Here is a 19,778-nt window from a genome sequence, read left to right on the forward strand (position 1 = left end):
ATGCATAAACGCAAAAATGTGTCCACTTATCAGGTGACTGGTTCTGAATGGAAAACATGAAAAAACAAACGTCACAAGGACGAACATACGCTATATTTTATTTTAAAAAAGCAAATGAAGTCGTGAGTAGTAGTCGTCGTAAGTATTAGAATAAAACAGGCTAAAAATTTTAAAATCCTCTTCGTTAGTAATCCCAGCGAAATGAACGTTCAGCTTTATAGTCGTCCGAAATTTTATCTCACGCCATTCGCTGCCATTATTTCTCCTTCCGTAAATAAAGTTAAGCTAAAAAGCGACGGCTTTTGTATTGGGTATTGATTTTATAGTCATTATTATGCCTTTTCGTCAAAGTTTAACTGGGTTCATACTTATAATATAAGTAGGTAGTGCTTTGTATTTCCAAGATCGTTATACCATTTCCACCAATCTGGTGCTGTCAATGCACGTAGGTGATGATTGCCACTTCCCATTATATGGGCTGTTTATAAGATTATTTGTCATTTTATTTAAATAGAAAAACAATTAGCTAAATTTTATACTATATAGAACATTTTTGTCTCTTATGAAGATCATATAATTTTTACTATCCCTACTAAGAATATAATTAAAAATATATACCAGTATATAGTTTTTGCAAGAGTACAATTTACAATTAATTGTAAATAACAAATATTTTTCTTTTAAATTAACCTGTATTTACATTCATAATGACATTGAATGGACAAACACAAGCTATTCGTATCAGTTAGGTAATAAATTCTACTCTGTTTGTACTTTCTGTAAAGTCATCAGTGCGTGAAAGGTCATTTAAATATCACTGGTTACAACGACGCAGCCTACTCAATGTAATATGTACTTAGGTAAGATCATAAAAATATATTTTCATTAAATCTGCCTATTTCGTGCTCCAACGTTTTCAGTATTATACAATGACTTCTGTATCATATTACAATGTTATGGAATGGTATCATATAATTTTAAAATGGAGGAGATTTATTATTTAATATCTCTTTTCGTATCTATACAACAGTGTTATTACTATTTTTAGGCAATAAATTAACAATCATTAGAAACTTAAGGGTATATTTTTATTTAGTATAACTAATATCACTTATTCGCCTATACTCGTATATGCCATAGAAAAAAACACTACATATGTACATTCTCATTGTGATAAAAGTGATTCAACTGATGAACATGAATATTTATTCGAAACTGTAGAAATTACTATGCACTACTAACTAAATATAGGACATATTTTATTAATATGTAAGCCAAATTAAATTATTCATAAATAAAAATTATAGCAGACCTTATGCTATTAGGTATGTCTTTATTTTCGTAGTTTAAGTATCCCATAAAACTGAAATAGCGCCAGAAATAATAACATATTATGTGCCCTTAAACTTATCTCGTAAGTGATATAGCCTATTTATTATCCAAATATTTCATTTTTATGGATTCGTAAAGGTAGACTATTATAATTTGGTCAACCTCACACTCTTTGATGATCACAAAATAAATAGCTAAAAGGAAAAATATAAAAATCTTCATACTGAATTTAGTACTAACTTGACACGTCCAGACTTCTTTTTTTATACGATTGCGGATTTTATGCACAAGGTGGACTGGTGAGAAAAGGAAGTATAAATATTACAAAAATATTTTTTTTATTTAACATTAAATAAAATTTTTTAATAATTTTATTATAGAATAGAAAAATACATAAATTGTTTCATAAATTAATAAAAAATGTGTATAAAGAAACGTACATCAGCAATACATATTATCCACCAAAGAAATAAAAACTTGTGAAATTAGTAAAGTTAGGTAATTAAGTTCTTAAATGTCAAGAAAAGTGTTTTGATAAGCTACTTATTGTTCTCGGTATTTAGAAGATTTTCGCTATTTGTATATTTATAAGAAAAATATGGAAAGATTTTGAATCACATTGAGCTACCAATGTGATTCAAAATCTTTCCTGCTTATTACTCTTGACTCCTAATAAATTTTCTTCCCATATCTAAATATTATCTAAATCTATTTTTGTTTTATGATCATATTAAATAGCCATAGTTTCCCATTTGTGTGAACTGGATCGACCAACAAGAACACTGCGCTCGTAAAACATTGATGATCTTATATTATCTGACTCGAAGTCCTGATTGATTTACTGTACACCATTTATCTATATATACAATATTTAGTGGAATACTGAAACAGATACCACTGCATTATTTAGATTAATTTCTTCCAATTCGGTTATGTTTATATATAGTATTTGTATAAATAATTTATGCTGCCTAATATATAGTTAACTTGACAGTTTTTAAAGAACACATTTTTGTTTAAAATATTATACTTAAATTTCATATTCTTCTAGATACTTAATGGTATCGGAAAATAAAAATAAGTGCAAGTAATAAATAGCTGTTGATGTTAGTCACTATTGTCAAATTAAATATAGAAAGATACGATGAATAACAATAGATTATACATATATAGACTACAATTTAAGTATTCTGCATAATGCCCTGTATAAAAATAACAAATCAATTAGTTTCTAACTACTAGAACACATGTTGTTATTAGCTTACGGTAACCATTATGTAATGAGATGGTATGACTATAATTTCATTTAATGTAGCTATCGCTAAAAAGTAAAAGAGTTCTCGATATTTTTTCATATATCACGTATTTATGAAATATATACGTTGTGCTCTTGCGATGTCTGGAAAATGGAGAGGAGTATAAACCAACAATTTTATTATTTTATCACTACACAGAGAAGTTAAGTTTTTGTAACCATATTCAATTCTACATTTATATGATAAGCTGAAACATCCGTACAAGTACACATGAACCTGTGTATTAACTAATGGTACTATTAACTTATGACATCATAACAATCAATGCAGCATGACGTAAAAGTAAAAGGAAACAGCAACCCACTCAGTGTGTCATGATTAGTGTGTGGGATACAAATAGTATAAAAAGTACCTACCTACTATTGTACTATACATATAAGTATTATGATGAATATTTTAACAAATAGTCTAGGTTAAGTATTTGAACACAATTACATCAAGCGAGAGCGAGATAGACTTTTTAAAATGTAGTTTGTGTGGATATGTCATCATATTGTTGATATGAACATGTTTTATTGAAGTCGTAAGAGAAGTATTGAAATTATAAAGGGAATTAGTTTCAAGACACTGTCCGTCATGGCTTATTCGGTATTTCTTTAATTATCTTCTTGATTCCACTCACGTATTCAACGATAAAATTTTAAGCAAATTTCCAAAAAACGACTAATATTTTATTATTAGGCACTCGCTGAGGACTTCATTATGTCGTGGAGTTCATGAATATTAAATGGAAAAGGTTGAAGTTGAAGTACTAAGATATTGTAAAAAAGATATTATACAGATTTTTACTAATTATCCAGTTTCTGACATTTTATAAATAGTTACATAGCAATTTTTATTAATAATTACTATTTTATTTACCCGACTCCTAAAAGCCTACCTATATAATAGGTTGAAAACTATATGAACTTTGGTTCGTGATGAAAATCTATACCCATTTTTGTCTCTCTGTAGGACATGAGATGCTTATAATAAAAGTATGCTTTACCTACTGTTTCCATGATAAGCACGCGGAGTATTATAGGGACCACAGAATTTTGTTTTCAGTGTAATAAATATTTTTAACATACTCGTGCTTTAAGAATAGTCAAAGCCGAAGATCCGCGGAATAATCAAACTGTGAATTAAATTAATGAGAATGATGGAATATCTCCCTGCGTAATTTTTAATTACAGTTATTTAAGATCACATAAAAGAACATTTTGTTTAAAACGAAATCTATACCAATCAGGACACGATATTGAACCCGAGCGGATCCTATTAATTAAAAAATAAAATATCAAATTCCTTTTAGTTTGTCAAAGATACCGTGTATTAGTAACTTAAAATGGAAACAAAAAAAAAACAATGAATAAAAATTCTTGTACCTATGTTAGACGAAGGAAACATAATTGAAATGTAGCTCTGCCTTTATTAATATTTAATACAAAATATTGATTAAATAGTCAACCTGAGTATAACTTTTATAACTTTGTATATAACATAGGTAATACGAATATAAACCTTAACTATATTAAATTTTTAACAATTTTGGTCGGACGACATGAATTTATAATCCAGGTAGACATTATACATTCATTTCATCTTTACACTTTTAAGGTTTTATGTACAAAATATCATAAATTTGCTTATTTTTCGGTGCTAGATGCAGATATATTTCAATATTTAAATAACTATATAGTATATTTAAATTGAAATTTCATAGTATAGTTACATCTTATTTGTGATCATACATACATTATATTTGTTATTTAAATTTGAAATTAGAACACAGAAACTAAGATTAAAAATATGTAATAAACGTGATAGTTGAACAATAACTTTATATTTTGTAATAATTAAGGCAGTCTGAATTTCTTTTAATATAATTAAGCGTCATATTCGTGAATGAGAGATGCTGGCAGGGACTGGTCTGCTTCAATCATTAGGACTGATTAATCTTATTATGTATTTAATATTTTGACTCTAATAAATTAATGCTAGTTGGTAATTTAAATTCACACAACTTCAATTTAAGAATGCAAAGTTACAACAATTATTTACAAACTTGAGTCTCTGCGTATCAATTTAAATAAAAGTTAATCTATGTCGGTATCTATTTCAATTAATAAGTACCATATTAATTAGATATGTCGTTAAAGCGTCAAAAAGTAACAAATGGATAAACTAATAAATAAACTCAATTTCAGGTTAATAATATCAGTAAGCTTGAGAATTACTAAACTAATTATCATCTCTTAATTAAAGTAGACTTTATTTTAAAATACAACTTACAGAAGACAAGAGAAATCCCAATAATCCCTTCTTAGCTCTTAATTTAAGATTACCGACTTCTCAAAGTCAACAGGCACAATCTATTCAATTGTACCAGGCCATTAAGCCAAAATTGCTGGTCATAAAATACGCTTTATTAAGTTGGGTAGTTTATATAGTCACTGTAACAAGGGGGACTAATGTTTGCATTTTGACCTAAACTTATATGAAACATGTGCGAAATACATACATATACATGATCAATAAATACAGATTTCCTAGTACCTATTATTAATTAGCAATGTATTCCAATTTGGATATAATATTAATATATAGATCATGACTGTGCTTATGATGATGTAGTATTATTAAACATAGTCCTCAAAACACAAAACACCATATAATTCGAAGTTTCACAGTACAATGTTTCATAATATCTAATAATCATAATAAATATTTCACTTATTTCTTGTTTTATTTCATATTTATTGATTAAAATTTATATTGAAATTTTCTATATACCTTTAGGTTTAGTTTATTTACTGGTAGAATACATGTTTTGCATAAAATAGTAAGTACAATATTATGCGAATGTATTAATTTTTATAATATTGTACTATTTTTTTTTAATTAGAATTATTATTAATATTACCAATTTATTATACAATGAATAATTAGAGTACTGCCTCATTTCTTTATTTTAAATATACATATTTGGTTCTGGAGAACAAACCTTTATAAAAACTTCATAAAATTCAATAATATTTGGATCCATTTTATGAAGGTTTTTTATGTTTATTCCTGACAAACGAAAAAACCTTCATAAAATGGATAAGTGACCGCCCGACAAGTAAATAATACAAGTATTGATCAAACCTCGGTATATCGACTACTGTGTTAGCATGGTGCCCTTTCAATAAGTAGATAGCGACGGTCACAATACATCGTTACACTAGTTTCTAACCGCGATTTCATTAGCGCAATCACCAGCTTTTTAAAGAAAGATTGACCGAAACTACATACCTATATTTTTGTATTAAATACTATGTCACAGGTGAAATGTATCAAGCCAAAAAGTTATGAATAAGTGACGTAACGTCTACATTTACCACTTCAGCATATTCAGAAGAACTCCAATATTTAAGTATTAATATAATTATATTTAGAGTAGAAGTAATTGTAAGTAATTCACACAAATGCGAAGATTGTTCAATATAGTTTCAGTCCGTAAATGTATAGTACATTTACGGGAATTTATTATACTTAATGTTCGGTTTTTTTAAGTAACTGGAATAGCATACATACAATGGCTTAATAAAGTAAAGACAAGTTTAATACAAATATTGACTAATAATAAGATTTAGAAATGCAATCATTTTCTTTGTATTTGACATTACTAAAAAAAACTTTCAGAAACATTATTTTATTTTATTCAGACATATTCTGATTTTATACGCCATATAAATAAAAGCTTCTAGGAAACAGATATAGATTTATCACATAGAGTTCCACATAGATTTATTAATGTCGACCTCTGTGCTCCGTAACAAAAATTGTTATAGATGATACTTCTTACGTTTTTATCTGTATCAGGTACAGTGCTAATTTAGATTGATAACTTGACAAATTCATAGTGTGTATGTATGGTGCTTAAGATTTGATATTTAAAGAAGGTACACTAAAAGATATCTTTGTATTTATGTTCTTTAATTATTTTTTTTCGATATAAAATGTTGTATACACGTATCTATATGTCATATATACGTTAATTTTAATAAATAAGTATAAATATAGTCGATATTGTATTTCTGTAACAATCTTTCGGATTTATTTGTTATTACATGGATACTAAATCCAATAAACTCTAACATGAAGCTCAACTCCTCTGCAAGTTTCAATATCTAGATGTCTACAAAGTTTTCGAAGCGTTAGATAATCTTCTGTATGCCTTAGTTGGCTGTCATTAGGACGAAGTTTTTTTTCATACCGGTAATTATTCTACAAAAGTTGAAGAAATGAGCTAGGATCCTTCCTAGAATAAATATTCATAACTGCGCTGCCATTTCTAAAAGCTAAAAAAATATATCTCTAACCTCTGGTCAAATATTAGATTGCATTGAACCAAATAAAGAATTATCGATTTATTAGATTAGATATTATTGCTGTTCTTCGTAATTAGGCAAAAAAATAATACAATATATATACGTACAATATATGTACGTATCGTACATCATACCTGTTTCACTACCGCTAATCTTATAAGATATTACTATGAAATAAAACACAATAATATGTATATATAAGAAAACTCAAAATAACACATAAATATTCCCAGTATGGTAATACCATTACCTAATCTCACTCTTTCACCGTGCCACGTCTTACAAAGCAAGCTGCTGATATGTTTTAAACAGAGGTACATACTCAGACTACTTCGTAGCAAGGTCTACGGTAAAATTAAATTTCATAAACATAGGGAATACTCACTAAACTCTATTTCTCTAAATTACAAAGAACAACAATGTAAGAGTTAGTTTTACACTAGAGGAAAATTTCATATCCACAGGGACTTGTAGTACCCTTTTTTGGGACAAGATTGGACGCAGAAATGTACAAATATTTTAGCTCCTACTTTATTTGGCTTTATCCAAGAAAACCTTAGAACATCTCTAAATTATGCAGTTCCACTTAGAATAGAATTACGAAAAGCAACTGACTGCTCACGAACTTGTTAATAAAATAACTTGCATGTGACCCTATTTGGATACAATACTAGTATTTGGCATCATATTTATCCAAGTTATCTACATATGTGTTTAATAAATTTGAAACTAATGTGTTTAATAAATAGCTGATTCTTGTTTATTATTATCATCATTTGGGGCTATATTCGTGTCGAATACATATAACATTTACCATCTACCAAAATTTATCGTCTAATATGAACCATATTAGACGATAAATATACAAATCCATACCTTTTATATATCACTTATACAATGTTTTACTATAAATGTACACAAAAACATATTGTAAATAGAATTATTAATATTTTATTTCCAATACTTATTTCTCCCATCTCGTCATTCGTTAACTTACTGTAGATGTAGATGTAAACGTTAGATACTAAAATTATAATTATCCGACATTTTCAATAACGTAACGTATTTAAAAAAAGTTGGAATCGAGGATATAATGCATTCTCTATTACCTGTAGACAGGAAAAAATACTCTAGTATATACGAAGCATCACGTCTGTCAAGTCATCTTTAAATTGCGTTCCATTACCCCTTTCCCTTAGATCTAACACGGTCAAAGCGGTCAAGTGTGTTTGACCCTTGTTATAATCCACCCACCTATATATCTTGGAGATCTAGGCAAACGTGCTCAAGTATCACAGTATTACTTAGTTGCTTATACTGCATAAATTTCTAGCTATTATCAACAAAATCATAGACAGTATACAGTAGGATAATATGTGTATTCGAGTCAGATATATGTAGTTTCAAGGTTAAAATGAAGCCATTGCGGGTTAATACTGTTGTCTTGGAAATGACACTACTTGATTACTTAGTTAGTTATAGACTGTATTACATTAAATATCTTATAGTAGTCAATACAAAATGTCACTTAAAATAAAGGCGAGATGAAATTCATTAACTAATGTATGTGTGCATTAATAAATGCATAATACACTACCCAAAATGTTCTTTTGTATCATAATAAGAACTATTAACACTAAATTACATAAAACAATACTAAGATTATTTGAGATCACCTAAAAAGATCTCAAACAATTAGTTTGGAATATATATGGTTTTATTTAAAAAAAAACATATATGTACGTTAAAACTTGTACTTAAATATTTCCATATAATTTATTAGTTTCTTAAAATCTGGAATCATGATAAAATCAAGAATCTTAGCGATTCAGTCGACCTTCCATTACCTTAACATTTCAATTCAAAATGGAATAAACAGATATTCTGTTGAATATTCGATGAGTTTAAACACTATCCATATTGAATATAGCAATTGAAGCTTTAGACCACTTTTTACTGTTTACTTTTATTTATTATCTATATTATTTATAGAAAAGTAATATGATTTAGTGAAAAATCTATTTGTGACTGTGAATACTGTTGGATCAGACCATATGGAATAACATGTAATGTTATGTAATGGATAGGATTATCTAATACAACGTAGAATGTAATTAGATATTGTATATTAATGTAATTAACATAGTGGCATAAAGGTGACATTAAAAGAAATAAACAAAAATTATTAATGTAAAATTATTTTCATATGAAGCTAGCTTATTTTCATATCAGACAGATGTAAACATAAATTTATAATTCTATCAAAACAGTTTAAGCGAGCAGGAATTCGATTAGTTGAAAAACTAAAACGTTTATATCTGGATATGTAAATGAACGAAGATTTAATGTGAACAATTCGAATGACGTTATTTGAGTGAAATCCGCCATATTGAATAAATAAAACGCCCACCTGATTTAAAATTTACATCTCTTACTTTTACATCGGCCCATGATATATCTTTTATTACAACAGGTTATTTGCACGTACAGTTCATGTCAAGGAGGTGGCTTTTATTATGATGCTCGTCGAATTTTGTAAGATGGATATTTAAATTAAGTGACTGTAGTTACACCAACTTACATTGAGAAATGGTTTACTGGCTATTTATATATAATATATAAACGCTGAAGAAACACTTTCGCATTTGCTGAAAGAATCCTGAAACGTGCTCAACCAATATGAGGTGATCTAAACTATCTACTGGCGTTTTAGAACAGTCTAGGTTGATTTAACTAATAGTGTACGCGCAATGACCCAGTCACGAGGCCAAGTGCGGAAATTCCTTTTTAAACTACCTATTACTACCACTTGAACGACGTTGAATGTAACTGTAATCGATAAATGTTTTTCCTGAAATATCTTGTCAAGGACAAAGATAAAGATTACAATCTAAAGCAATACAGCTGGAAGTAATCGATACTACATACGAAGGACACGTTATGTTCTTGTACTACTTTTTCATATATTAATACACGTTCATCAATACTACTTGCTGATGCTTATTATAAATGTGTACGGAACTTGGTATACTCATATGTTATGATTAAATCGATTCTTATTCAATTTTATATGGGTAGTTTCCTATCATGAGGAACATTAGTTACGTTTCGTTATTAAATGGTAGTATGTAATTAAATAATAATCAATCGAATCACATCAACTAGAGATAGAAAGACTTATTATTACTTACTTATTAAAACTCTAATACATAAAACTACAAGAATGTGTATATCGAATATAATGTCTTACGTTTTATGTAATTTCCTTCGCATCAGTTATTAAACAATTTTACGAATAATTACAAATTTAGTTTAAATACAAATTATCTTTTATATACTATCATTTAGATAAGATTGATACTTTATATTCTAAAATTTGGTTTTTGACTGTAATATTAATACTGGCAACATTAAATTACGTACGTCGTTTCTTAATCTTGATACTACATAAAAAAAATTACAACTTAACTCAAAGCTATAGCTTTTAGTATCAATGAATTTATTATCGTGAACAATATTTTTAGACAGACGGAACTATTGTACTTTCATTTTCTTATTTTTATTTTTATAATAGACTTTGGAACTTATTTCATTTTTATTTATTCCGATACATTAATGAATAAGGAGTATACAATACACACAATAATATAATAAAAATATGTCTCCTATTAATGTTACAAAAAATATTTCAACTTCAGTTGATTTCATATTATTCACGACTACCATATTATACTAGACCCTCACGATTATAATACAATTTTGCAAATAATAGTTTAGTAATTTATTCAAATATTGCTCTTTCCTTTGTTTGTACATTTAGTTACAGCACAGATAATATAATATTACATAGTTACAGTAATACAAGCATATCAGTGAAACCAGCACACTATAATTACAATAACTCTCAAATGGATTACACGAGATTTGAAATTTCTAAAAACATTTTAATATCAAATAGTTCAATTATAAGTTGGGTAAAGAAATACCAAACCACTGCCGTTTATTAATCATAAATATTTCACAAGGTGTTAGCGATTGCTATTAGAAATAAGGGTGATATTGTATTTACATAACTAAGTTTTTCTCAACTTGTTAGTGTATTTTATTTAAATTATATAATGTAAACAAAATACTTTCTATCTATTTGAATACTCAGTTAATTTTATAATTAATTAAAACAATTATTGTAATAAAAAAAAAGATAAGAAACCTAAATATAGAATATTATTTCATAATATTCATAAACCTTTCATGTAATTAAATTATTTCTAAGAACGATTTTAATCAAAATAATTACTTTATTAGTTCGTACAAGGGTCATAGGATTATAACCCCTTTCAAGGTCCAATAGAAGGACAACATGTTAAGTTCATAAAGACTATAAAATAAATATTAAAGATCAGAAATAAAAGAAAACAGATACGCCTACATGCCTTATATTAATTTCTATTGAAATCGTTATTTTATAAAATGGCTCGTACAACCTACATTAAAAACAAGAAACCTTTCAATTTTATAGTATATCATATTATCGACAAACACATAAATAACTTAGTTTAGAATAAATAATATATAAATAATTGTAATTAGTGAAATTGTTCCGTTAAATATTCTGAAAACTAGTGTGAAGTGACACTTACTTTCTCTAATTCTTGAGAACAAACTTTTACTTGATAATAATGCACCAGCAAATAAAATCATTAATTTCATATTCAAAACTATACGTGATTATATCTTATTACGTGAAATTATATCTTCGGTAAAATAATGCCTATTTTTCTATTATCTGCAGGTAAAAAGTCCATGGATATGTGTACAAATAAAACCTTTGGATTGGCGTTGAGCTAAAGATTAGGGCACCCCAACCGTACCCGGCTTGCTGTCGTTATGTGCGTTATTTGTGGGATATGAGAGATACAATATTATACTCAGACTTTTGGGCATTGTTTTAAATATTTTATTTACTTATGTTAAAAAAGTTTGTTTTTAAACGATAGTATATACAGTTATTTTAATACTTACTTTGTATTTTGAAAATTGCAGACCACAATTCTGTGTACAATTATTTTAGTAATTAAATAAGTATTATACCTATCATCACATCTCAACTGTTTCTTGATATATTATTAATTTCAGGACTTAAAGATTTAGTATTAACATATACTATAGTTTAGATATTCCAGTATCAAAGTTTTGTACCCAACACTGAAGATTTCATATACCTAATTTTCTCTGTGTTACTTTGGTAGGGTGTTTCATTGGCATGATATAGGGCATAGAAATTTAATAAATCAACGCCAATGGAGTGAAATGGGTTTTTGGATATAATAAGATAATACTGAATGGACAGCGGAACGAACGTCAGACCGGACAAATAACCCGGTACTGGACCTTCTGAAATGAATAGATTCTAATAAATGCCATAGGTATAATTTAATATGTTGGTCTGTTAGCGTAAATGAAAACGTGAAAATTGTATTTATTTATAACGTAGATCAATCCACTTTTTCGTTACTTTCAGCGCAATTATTGTTAAGAAAAATCTTATTATGCAAAATGACAATTATATTTTTTTCGCCACGTGAATTGGTATAAACAATATCCTAATAATGTTGCTATATTTTAATTATGTACCAAATATCATTTTACTTTATCTTTTATTAAACTTCTACTAGGTTACTGCCATATTTCTGTGCAAACTTGTAACAACTATTTCATCCACTTTCATATTAATAACACAGCATTAAAGTTTTTTTATACAGTAAATAATAAATAAAAATAAGTCATCATAGACTATTTATACAGTACCATCTAACCCTATACTAAGGTGGGGCAGGGCATGGTTAGTAATGTGGACTCATAACATCATTACTAGCAATGTACCATATCAGGTTGACCTCCACGCGGTTCCCCCTGGAAACCATCGTGATAAATTCCTGGTCAATTTGTCACAATGGGCTAACTGACCTGATCTCATGTTCATCTTATCATCCTCCACTGGTGCCCGTGCAAACCATTAGTACAGGCGGGTTCACTATTCCATTATCATCCATAAAAAAAACCCCACGCTAAGCGGGGGAAAGAGGATTGTTAGTGGACTGTGGACTGATGGTCTTATAGCTAGCAATATACCTGGTGGCTTAATAAATTATTATTATTTAAATTTATTCCCAAATTGACCAGATTAGGAATCGACCCCAGAATTTAAATTATGCTAATTTTATATCTATCATCATTTATTTTTAAAATAAAGTTACCTAAAAAAAATACTGAGAACAATGCTAACTCGAAAGACATACAAATTTGAGATTAATAAGTCTAAGGAAATCTTCATTAAGTGCCTTATCTTTTAATCTTTTTGAGTTAACATCGATTTTTTGTAAAATTGGGACTTCGTCTTTTTATCGGTATTTAAATTAAACTTTCTCAAAATTGAATCACATTGATATAATAAACGCGACATATTGAGGAAGTATTGAATAACAATTTGGTACGTATATGATATATCATTAGCACATAACAACATTATTTGTACCTGAACTTAAGGGGAAAAAGCCTAGAAATACGGCTGTATAAAGTTTCTGTCAAAATACAAAAGACATTATCTTCAAATCCAATGATTGACAAGTCAAAGGAAATTCTAATTATAGTGCCTTAACTCCTGTACTTTGAAATTAATAAAGGTTCTCTATTAACCGTGTGCTGTGTAAGTTTCCTTCGCTAACTTTTCTTAATTTACTGTCTTAAGTTTAATAGAAGGAAATCTCATTAATGGCGATCTTTTGTGCCTATATGTGCCCAAATACATATTACAACGTTTTACGTTGCAATCACAATGTTAGAAATACGGACTTAAAACTATTTGTTACCACCAATTTTGCTTATCTACATCTGTTGTAAATTTACCTACATGAATAATGAAAAATCATTTTATTTCTACAATTTTTTGTACTAAGTTAGTAACTTAATAAAATATGCACAAAATTAAATTGTATGTATTACAGACACATACCTAATTGACTTAACTATATAACTCCGAGTACACTGAAAAAATGAGAACATGTGACTAATAAAATATAGTAATAACTACAAAAATATAGATTACTATTTACTAGTAGTAGTAATAAAATTATTTGAGTAGATCTAATTTGTATTAAAGTTTCATTATATTATTTATAGAGTAACTATACTAATTTATTTGATCAGTATTGTTTTAGTGCATGGCACATATCAACAGCTAAAGGAGCTTTACCCTGTACCTTACAGAGTAGAGATAAAAGTGATATCTATAGATTATTCAAGGTTATACATGATATAGTATAAATAACTTTTTGCTAATATTCACGACTTTATAGATATGTAAATAGACTGATCTACAAACATTACATTTTTAATAATCTAGCAAAAGACGTGAATGACCATAAAAATATTACAGCTGAGATATATTAAAGTATTTTTATAAATATCACAATGTAAAATTATTATTCTAATATTGTTCTTACAAGTTTTAAAAAACTGTTCTGGATTAAAATTCAATGGCCAGGATATAAGTAGGTTAGATACATATTTATAATAATTTATAGCTGAATTCACACCCGGAACAAGATGAAAACCATACTAGACGTTCATTGATCGTTGCGTTGTTTATTACGCCGTAATATTCCCAAGGTTCTATTTTCTTCGTTTAATATTTTATAAAAGACGGCTGGGGCACCACCGTTAATAAACTCTACGTTTAAATGCCAAGGACTAAGCTCCTTCGTGTAGTTGCCGATCTTTTCACTATATCACAACTTGTTATTCGACAAAAATTATTGCCTCAAAGTGTAAATTAAAGTGAGACAAAATACACAGAATCTAAAATATTTTGCGTTAATTACAAATTAAATAACAAAAAAATAATAGTACTTCTGATTTAATCTACACATTGCTGTAGTGGAAGCAGGAACAAAGTCTGACTGAATCACGACGAAAAATTTAATATCTAGAGTTGAAATAAGTTCTCATAGCATTGAATTTTTCTCCCTGACACATGATGACCTGGCACCCTCACGGCGAATCCATGGACTGCAATATGTAATAATAAAGAGTTCATATGCAGATACTTATTATATGTATGTATTAATGGTATTCCATATATTGAGATTAATTTTATTATTGTAGTAATGGAAGTTATTGACTCAAATAGAAGTATATATTTGAAAAAGTATAGTATACATATATAAGAATATACTCTACCAAGAATAAATATCAGTAAAATAATTTGTTACTAGTATCGCTACCATTAGCATTGCTATAATAATCATAATTTAGTAAGAATATATATTTACTATTATATTATTATATTTAGAACATAATTTAGTTTCATTCGTAAATTTTGGTCATTATGATACAATATTGAACGTAAGTTTTACAAATATACGCATATCAGCATTCAGCATACCAGTATCTTGTTGTTAATAGAAAATGGTGTTTGAAATACTATTTTTCCGTACACCGTCACTTGTAGCACTTTATCGTCAAACAATAAATCCGCAATTGGCTTTGTTTCATTGTATATATTTAATCTTTACAATATTTTATTTAATATATTGTATTTATACAACTCTTCTTTTGCGAACACTGAATAAAAATATTACAGTAGTTTATTGCAGTACTTCAGAACTGAAGACTTTTTTTATCCATATATAAAAATAACCCATATACCTATATATTTTAAGGGTCGCAATTTATAAATAGGCGAGGACACAAAATCCGATTCGCTGGGTATTCATTAACTCGAATTAGTAAGCTATCTTTCAAACCCCTAAATTTCGTAACTTAATATTTGGTATTCTTAAAAGTGGAAAATTAAAGTTTGTTTGAAACAGTTTTTATTTTGAAATTATACTTAAGGAGTGTAATTTCAAAATAAAATATATATATATTACGTTATGGTATTATGGGAATGTTATAGTCATATATATAAATACATATTATTGTTTTAGTAACTATTGCAAAAAAATTATCAGTACTGAAATATTAGGAAATTAAGTCGAAATTACATTACCCTTAATATATTTCCAGATATTCAGGAAGTAAAGTGTCTTCTTTTACAATTATTTTCAACGCGAAGCTCTCGGGATCTTACTCGCACTTGACCCATTTTATGTTTATAAATATTTGACTATGTTAACTATACTATGTATTCATGTAACCTGGATGTGTAATGAAAGTATCTATATATTTAATTAAAAATATATTTGGTTACTGTTCGTGCATTCTATTCTCAGAAATGGATTTCACTAATGTATTAAAGTTATTTCCATTTTTTTTATTTCAATTGGTTTACCATCAAAAAGTTATTTACGAAGCTAGTTCACAATAAATCTATGTATTGGTATATTAATAATCTATAATTGGCATATTGGTACGATTATATAAAATTGAACTTATAACTTCCTTCACAACATTCACAAAGCCTAAATTAAGCAGAGTTTGTATTATTGAAAATAAATATATTTTTGTAAATATGAGTATACATACAGACATTACCTTAGAAAATAATTACTAAGTGAGTAACATGACATAATGTCAGCGGATGACGGCATAACGGAGTCCTGGAAACATAAATTCTGCTGACAAAGTGCTCTTCAATGATGTCGCGATAATGCAAATAGCTCTAAAAAGGTTACGTTGGAAGTTTATAAATGTTTTTGATTGACTTTTGGGTCTTTTTGTGTAATTGAATTGATCAGACTAATTTGTTTAAAACATTTCGACCTGCAAACATTGTACGGTTGATGTAAAATTATAAGATATTAATTATGTATATTATTTTTAGTATGCCCTGACCAAGTAGTTCAGCTTAGTGTTTGGTGAGATGAAAGCTGAAGGATAATAGAAGGAGAATAACTTTCTCGTAATTAAAAATACCAATAATAGAATAATTTAATCAGGAAGACAATGATATTTCCTGTCATGTTGGATTCGATTATTCTCAGCATATCGAGATTTGACAATGCCTTTTATTCCCATCTACGATTATAGTCTAGAGCTTACAGGTTTAATATATTCTGAAAGTAAATTAGTATAACATTTCTCGGCTATACAATCCGAAAAACTATTAAAAATTTTATTGTTAAGTGTTTAGTTGTCTCCAAAAATCAAATTTCAAACACCACATTTACAGAAACTCATAGTAATTTTGAATTATGTTTTTATGCAATCTGGTGTTGTATATATTGTAATATGACTTAAGAAATTCAATTAAAAAGCATATTTCATTCATGACCAGTTCTCGTAGCACATCAATACGTAAACGCTAAAATTATCAAAGTTATCCGATATGTTGTTGTAGTTATTGGGTATTCTGGAAAAGCTATTAAAATTTTGTTTCGAGAATAACCTCAAACTATGACGCACACGTTTTTTGTCAGTAACGGCCTCCATTACAACATAATTACGCCATTGTCATAATTAATATATTGGTTATTATATTTATTATTTTTAAACGCGCGTTATCCTTCAAGCTTTTTTTAAATAAAGGTAACTCATAATAAAGGCTACAGTTAACATTTTACTACAGAATAACTAAACAATATTAATAGCGTCATAACATTCCACTATAATAGGTATTCAATAAAATTTATTAAGCACAGTTGAAATAGTTGACTAATTTGATTAATTTTGTTTTCCTTACAATTATTTCATAAGTCAATGAAAATGCCGGAAGTGGGACATTTAAGTTTTATATACCTATACTAATATATTAATGTATATATCTACATACCTTACCCTACTAGTACTTGTTTATAAATATAAATATAATTAATTATTATTTTAAATAAACTACATATTTTACATACAAAAAAATATATTAAGTCTTACCTTGTATTTGTAGAAAATCAATATCAATATACTTTCGTTGTAGTCGATAAACTCAATTGAATTTATGAATTTCCTATTGTAATAGTAATGATATCTTTTAAAACTATTATTTACACTAGACACTAATATTTCACTTAATAGTTAATGATAGAAATTTTAAGTTGATAGCCATTCAAATCCTTGGTCCACACATCAAAAAAGTATATATAACTATTTGATAAAGTTTTTAAAAATATTTACAATATTCTAAAAGTTTATGTAGGATATGGGGTTTAAATTTGATATATTTTTGATATTACAGGTTTCTTATTTAAATCACTGAATTGGACCGACGGGTTAAAATCTAACTATGTAGGAACTATTCACTACATTAACAGACGTATTTGGTATTAGATTTGGCTAAATACTGGGAGTCAGGTGCATTAATATGTATACGTTTTATTTAGGCGACGAAAATAAACTTTGTACATCGAATTCATCACATCCACTTGCAATCGAACGATCAATAATTTTAATTAGAGTACAGTAATAAAAGTACATTGCCGACTCGTAAGTATTAAGCAAATATCAATCGTAACACTGTGGCAGCAATGGCACCCATATTGGCATGCGAAATATATTTACGTCCGCATGAACGTTATAAAATACGCGGTGAGGTAATGGGCGGCGTACTCTCACATCCGCGCGCCCTGCCGCTCCGTAGCGGACTGAAAGCTTTTCCTACACTCCTGTTACAGACATGAAAAAGCACTCCATATTTTCATGATTTTCAATAAGTGCGAAAGAGATAACTATATATATGAGAGTTTCTAGTTAGGGATCATGCTTCACTGGAGTCTACAAGAAGGAAATGCGAAGGTGTTCGTATCAAAATAAACATGCAACGTACCGTCTGGTTTTGGTAAGTAGCTTGCAAATCAAATGCAATTGGTTAGACTATTTTGTTTATGACATAATTTCGGAGTGTTACTTAAAATATTTAGTATAATATATATATTATACTAAATATTTTATGTAAAACCGAGGGAAACGTTTTTATTATTGTGAATTATTATTATTATTTTAATCAAAATATCAATTAAAATATTGCTACCATATTTTTGTTACATAGTTTTCTTGTAGTTATTAATGTACGTGACTGAAACACACGTAATTAAGAGCTGACTCAGGTGACTAATTTAGTTCGTGGTCACAGTACAGTAATCTATTTGAATACTAGAGATAACTAGGTAGTCATCAAGTGTATGGATACTGCACTGTTTCCCCTATTATTTACATCACAGTACGTCTAGATTAAATATTCCGGTTTCAAAGGTGAGGTAATATTGCAGTGAAATTATTGAGTAACAACTAGGGTACAAGATAGAAGATCGCAATGACTTACTATCAAGTAAATACTTTGTATATAGACCATTGAGCTTATATTGATAACACTGCATAGATATAATCATAAATTCTAATTACTATGGACCTCACGCTGTGAAGCAAATAGCTTATTTGCCTAATAAAGATAAAAAATAAAAATCTAATTTTCAATACTGAGTCTCAACATAAAATTATATTGAAAAAAAATACTAAGGAATTAAATATTTAGAGAAATAATAAATCATTATAGTGAAAGTCATTACTGAACGGTGTGCTGGCAACCTATAATTTTTATTATTTCAAAGCAAGAATGAGACAAGTCATCTAATAATTGAATGTTTAGTTTCCATCTATTCACTCTAATATCATTTATTCACTTTTTAATAAAAATGTTTACTTTAATAAGTGATAGTATATATCTTGACATAGACTACTACTATCACTTATTAAAGTCAACAAGTAGCATAATATTCTTACCATCAAGTGCGGCTAGTTATTTCTGTCGAGATAAATTTGCAAGAAATCACCGGTAAATGATTTT

At 28.0% G+C, this 19,778-nt stretch overlaps 1 protein-coding gene across 4 annotated transcripts in view; it reads right to left on the reverse strand.

Annotated features, from left to right (window-relative positions):
* LOC131853563 (small conductance calcium-activated potassium channel protein) overlaps positions 1-18,044 on the reverse strand; it is a 188,505-nt gene extending 170,461 nt beyond the window's left edge. For all 4 annotated transcript variants that reach the window (XM_059204513.1, XM_059204488.1, XM_059204505.1 and 1 more), the window contains exon 1: positions 17,873-18,044. The gene's annotated coding sequence lies outside the window, so the exon portion shown is untranslated. The remainder of the gene's footprint in view (positions 1-17,872) is intronic.
* Positions 18,045-19,778: the final 1,734 nt, after the last annotated feature.

The sequence above is a fragment of the Achroia grisella genome, unplaced genomic scaffold, assembly GCF_030625045.1.
Source record: "Achroia grisella isolate CSIRO2021 unplaced genomic scaffold, CSIRO_AGI_Agris_v1 utg1186, whole genome shotgun sequence".
Classification (NCBI taxonomy): Eukaryota; Metazoa; Arthropoda; class Insecta; order Lepidoptera; family Pyralidae; genus Achroia; species Achroia grisella.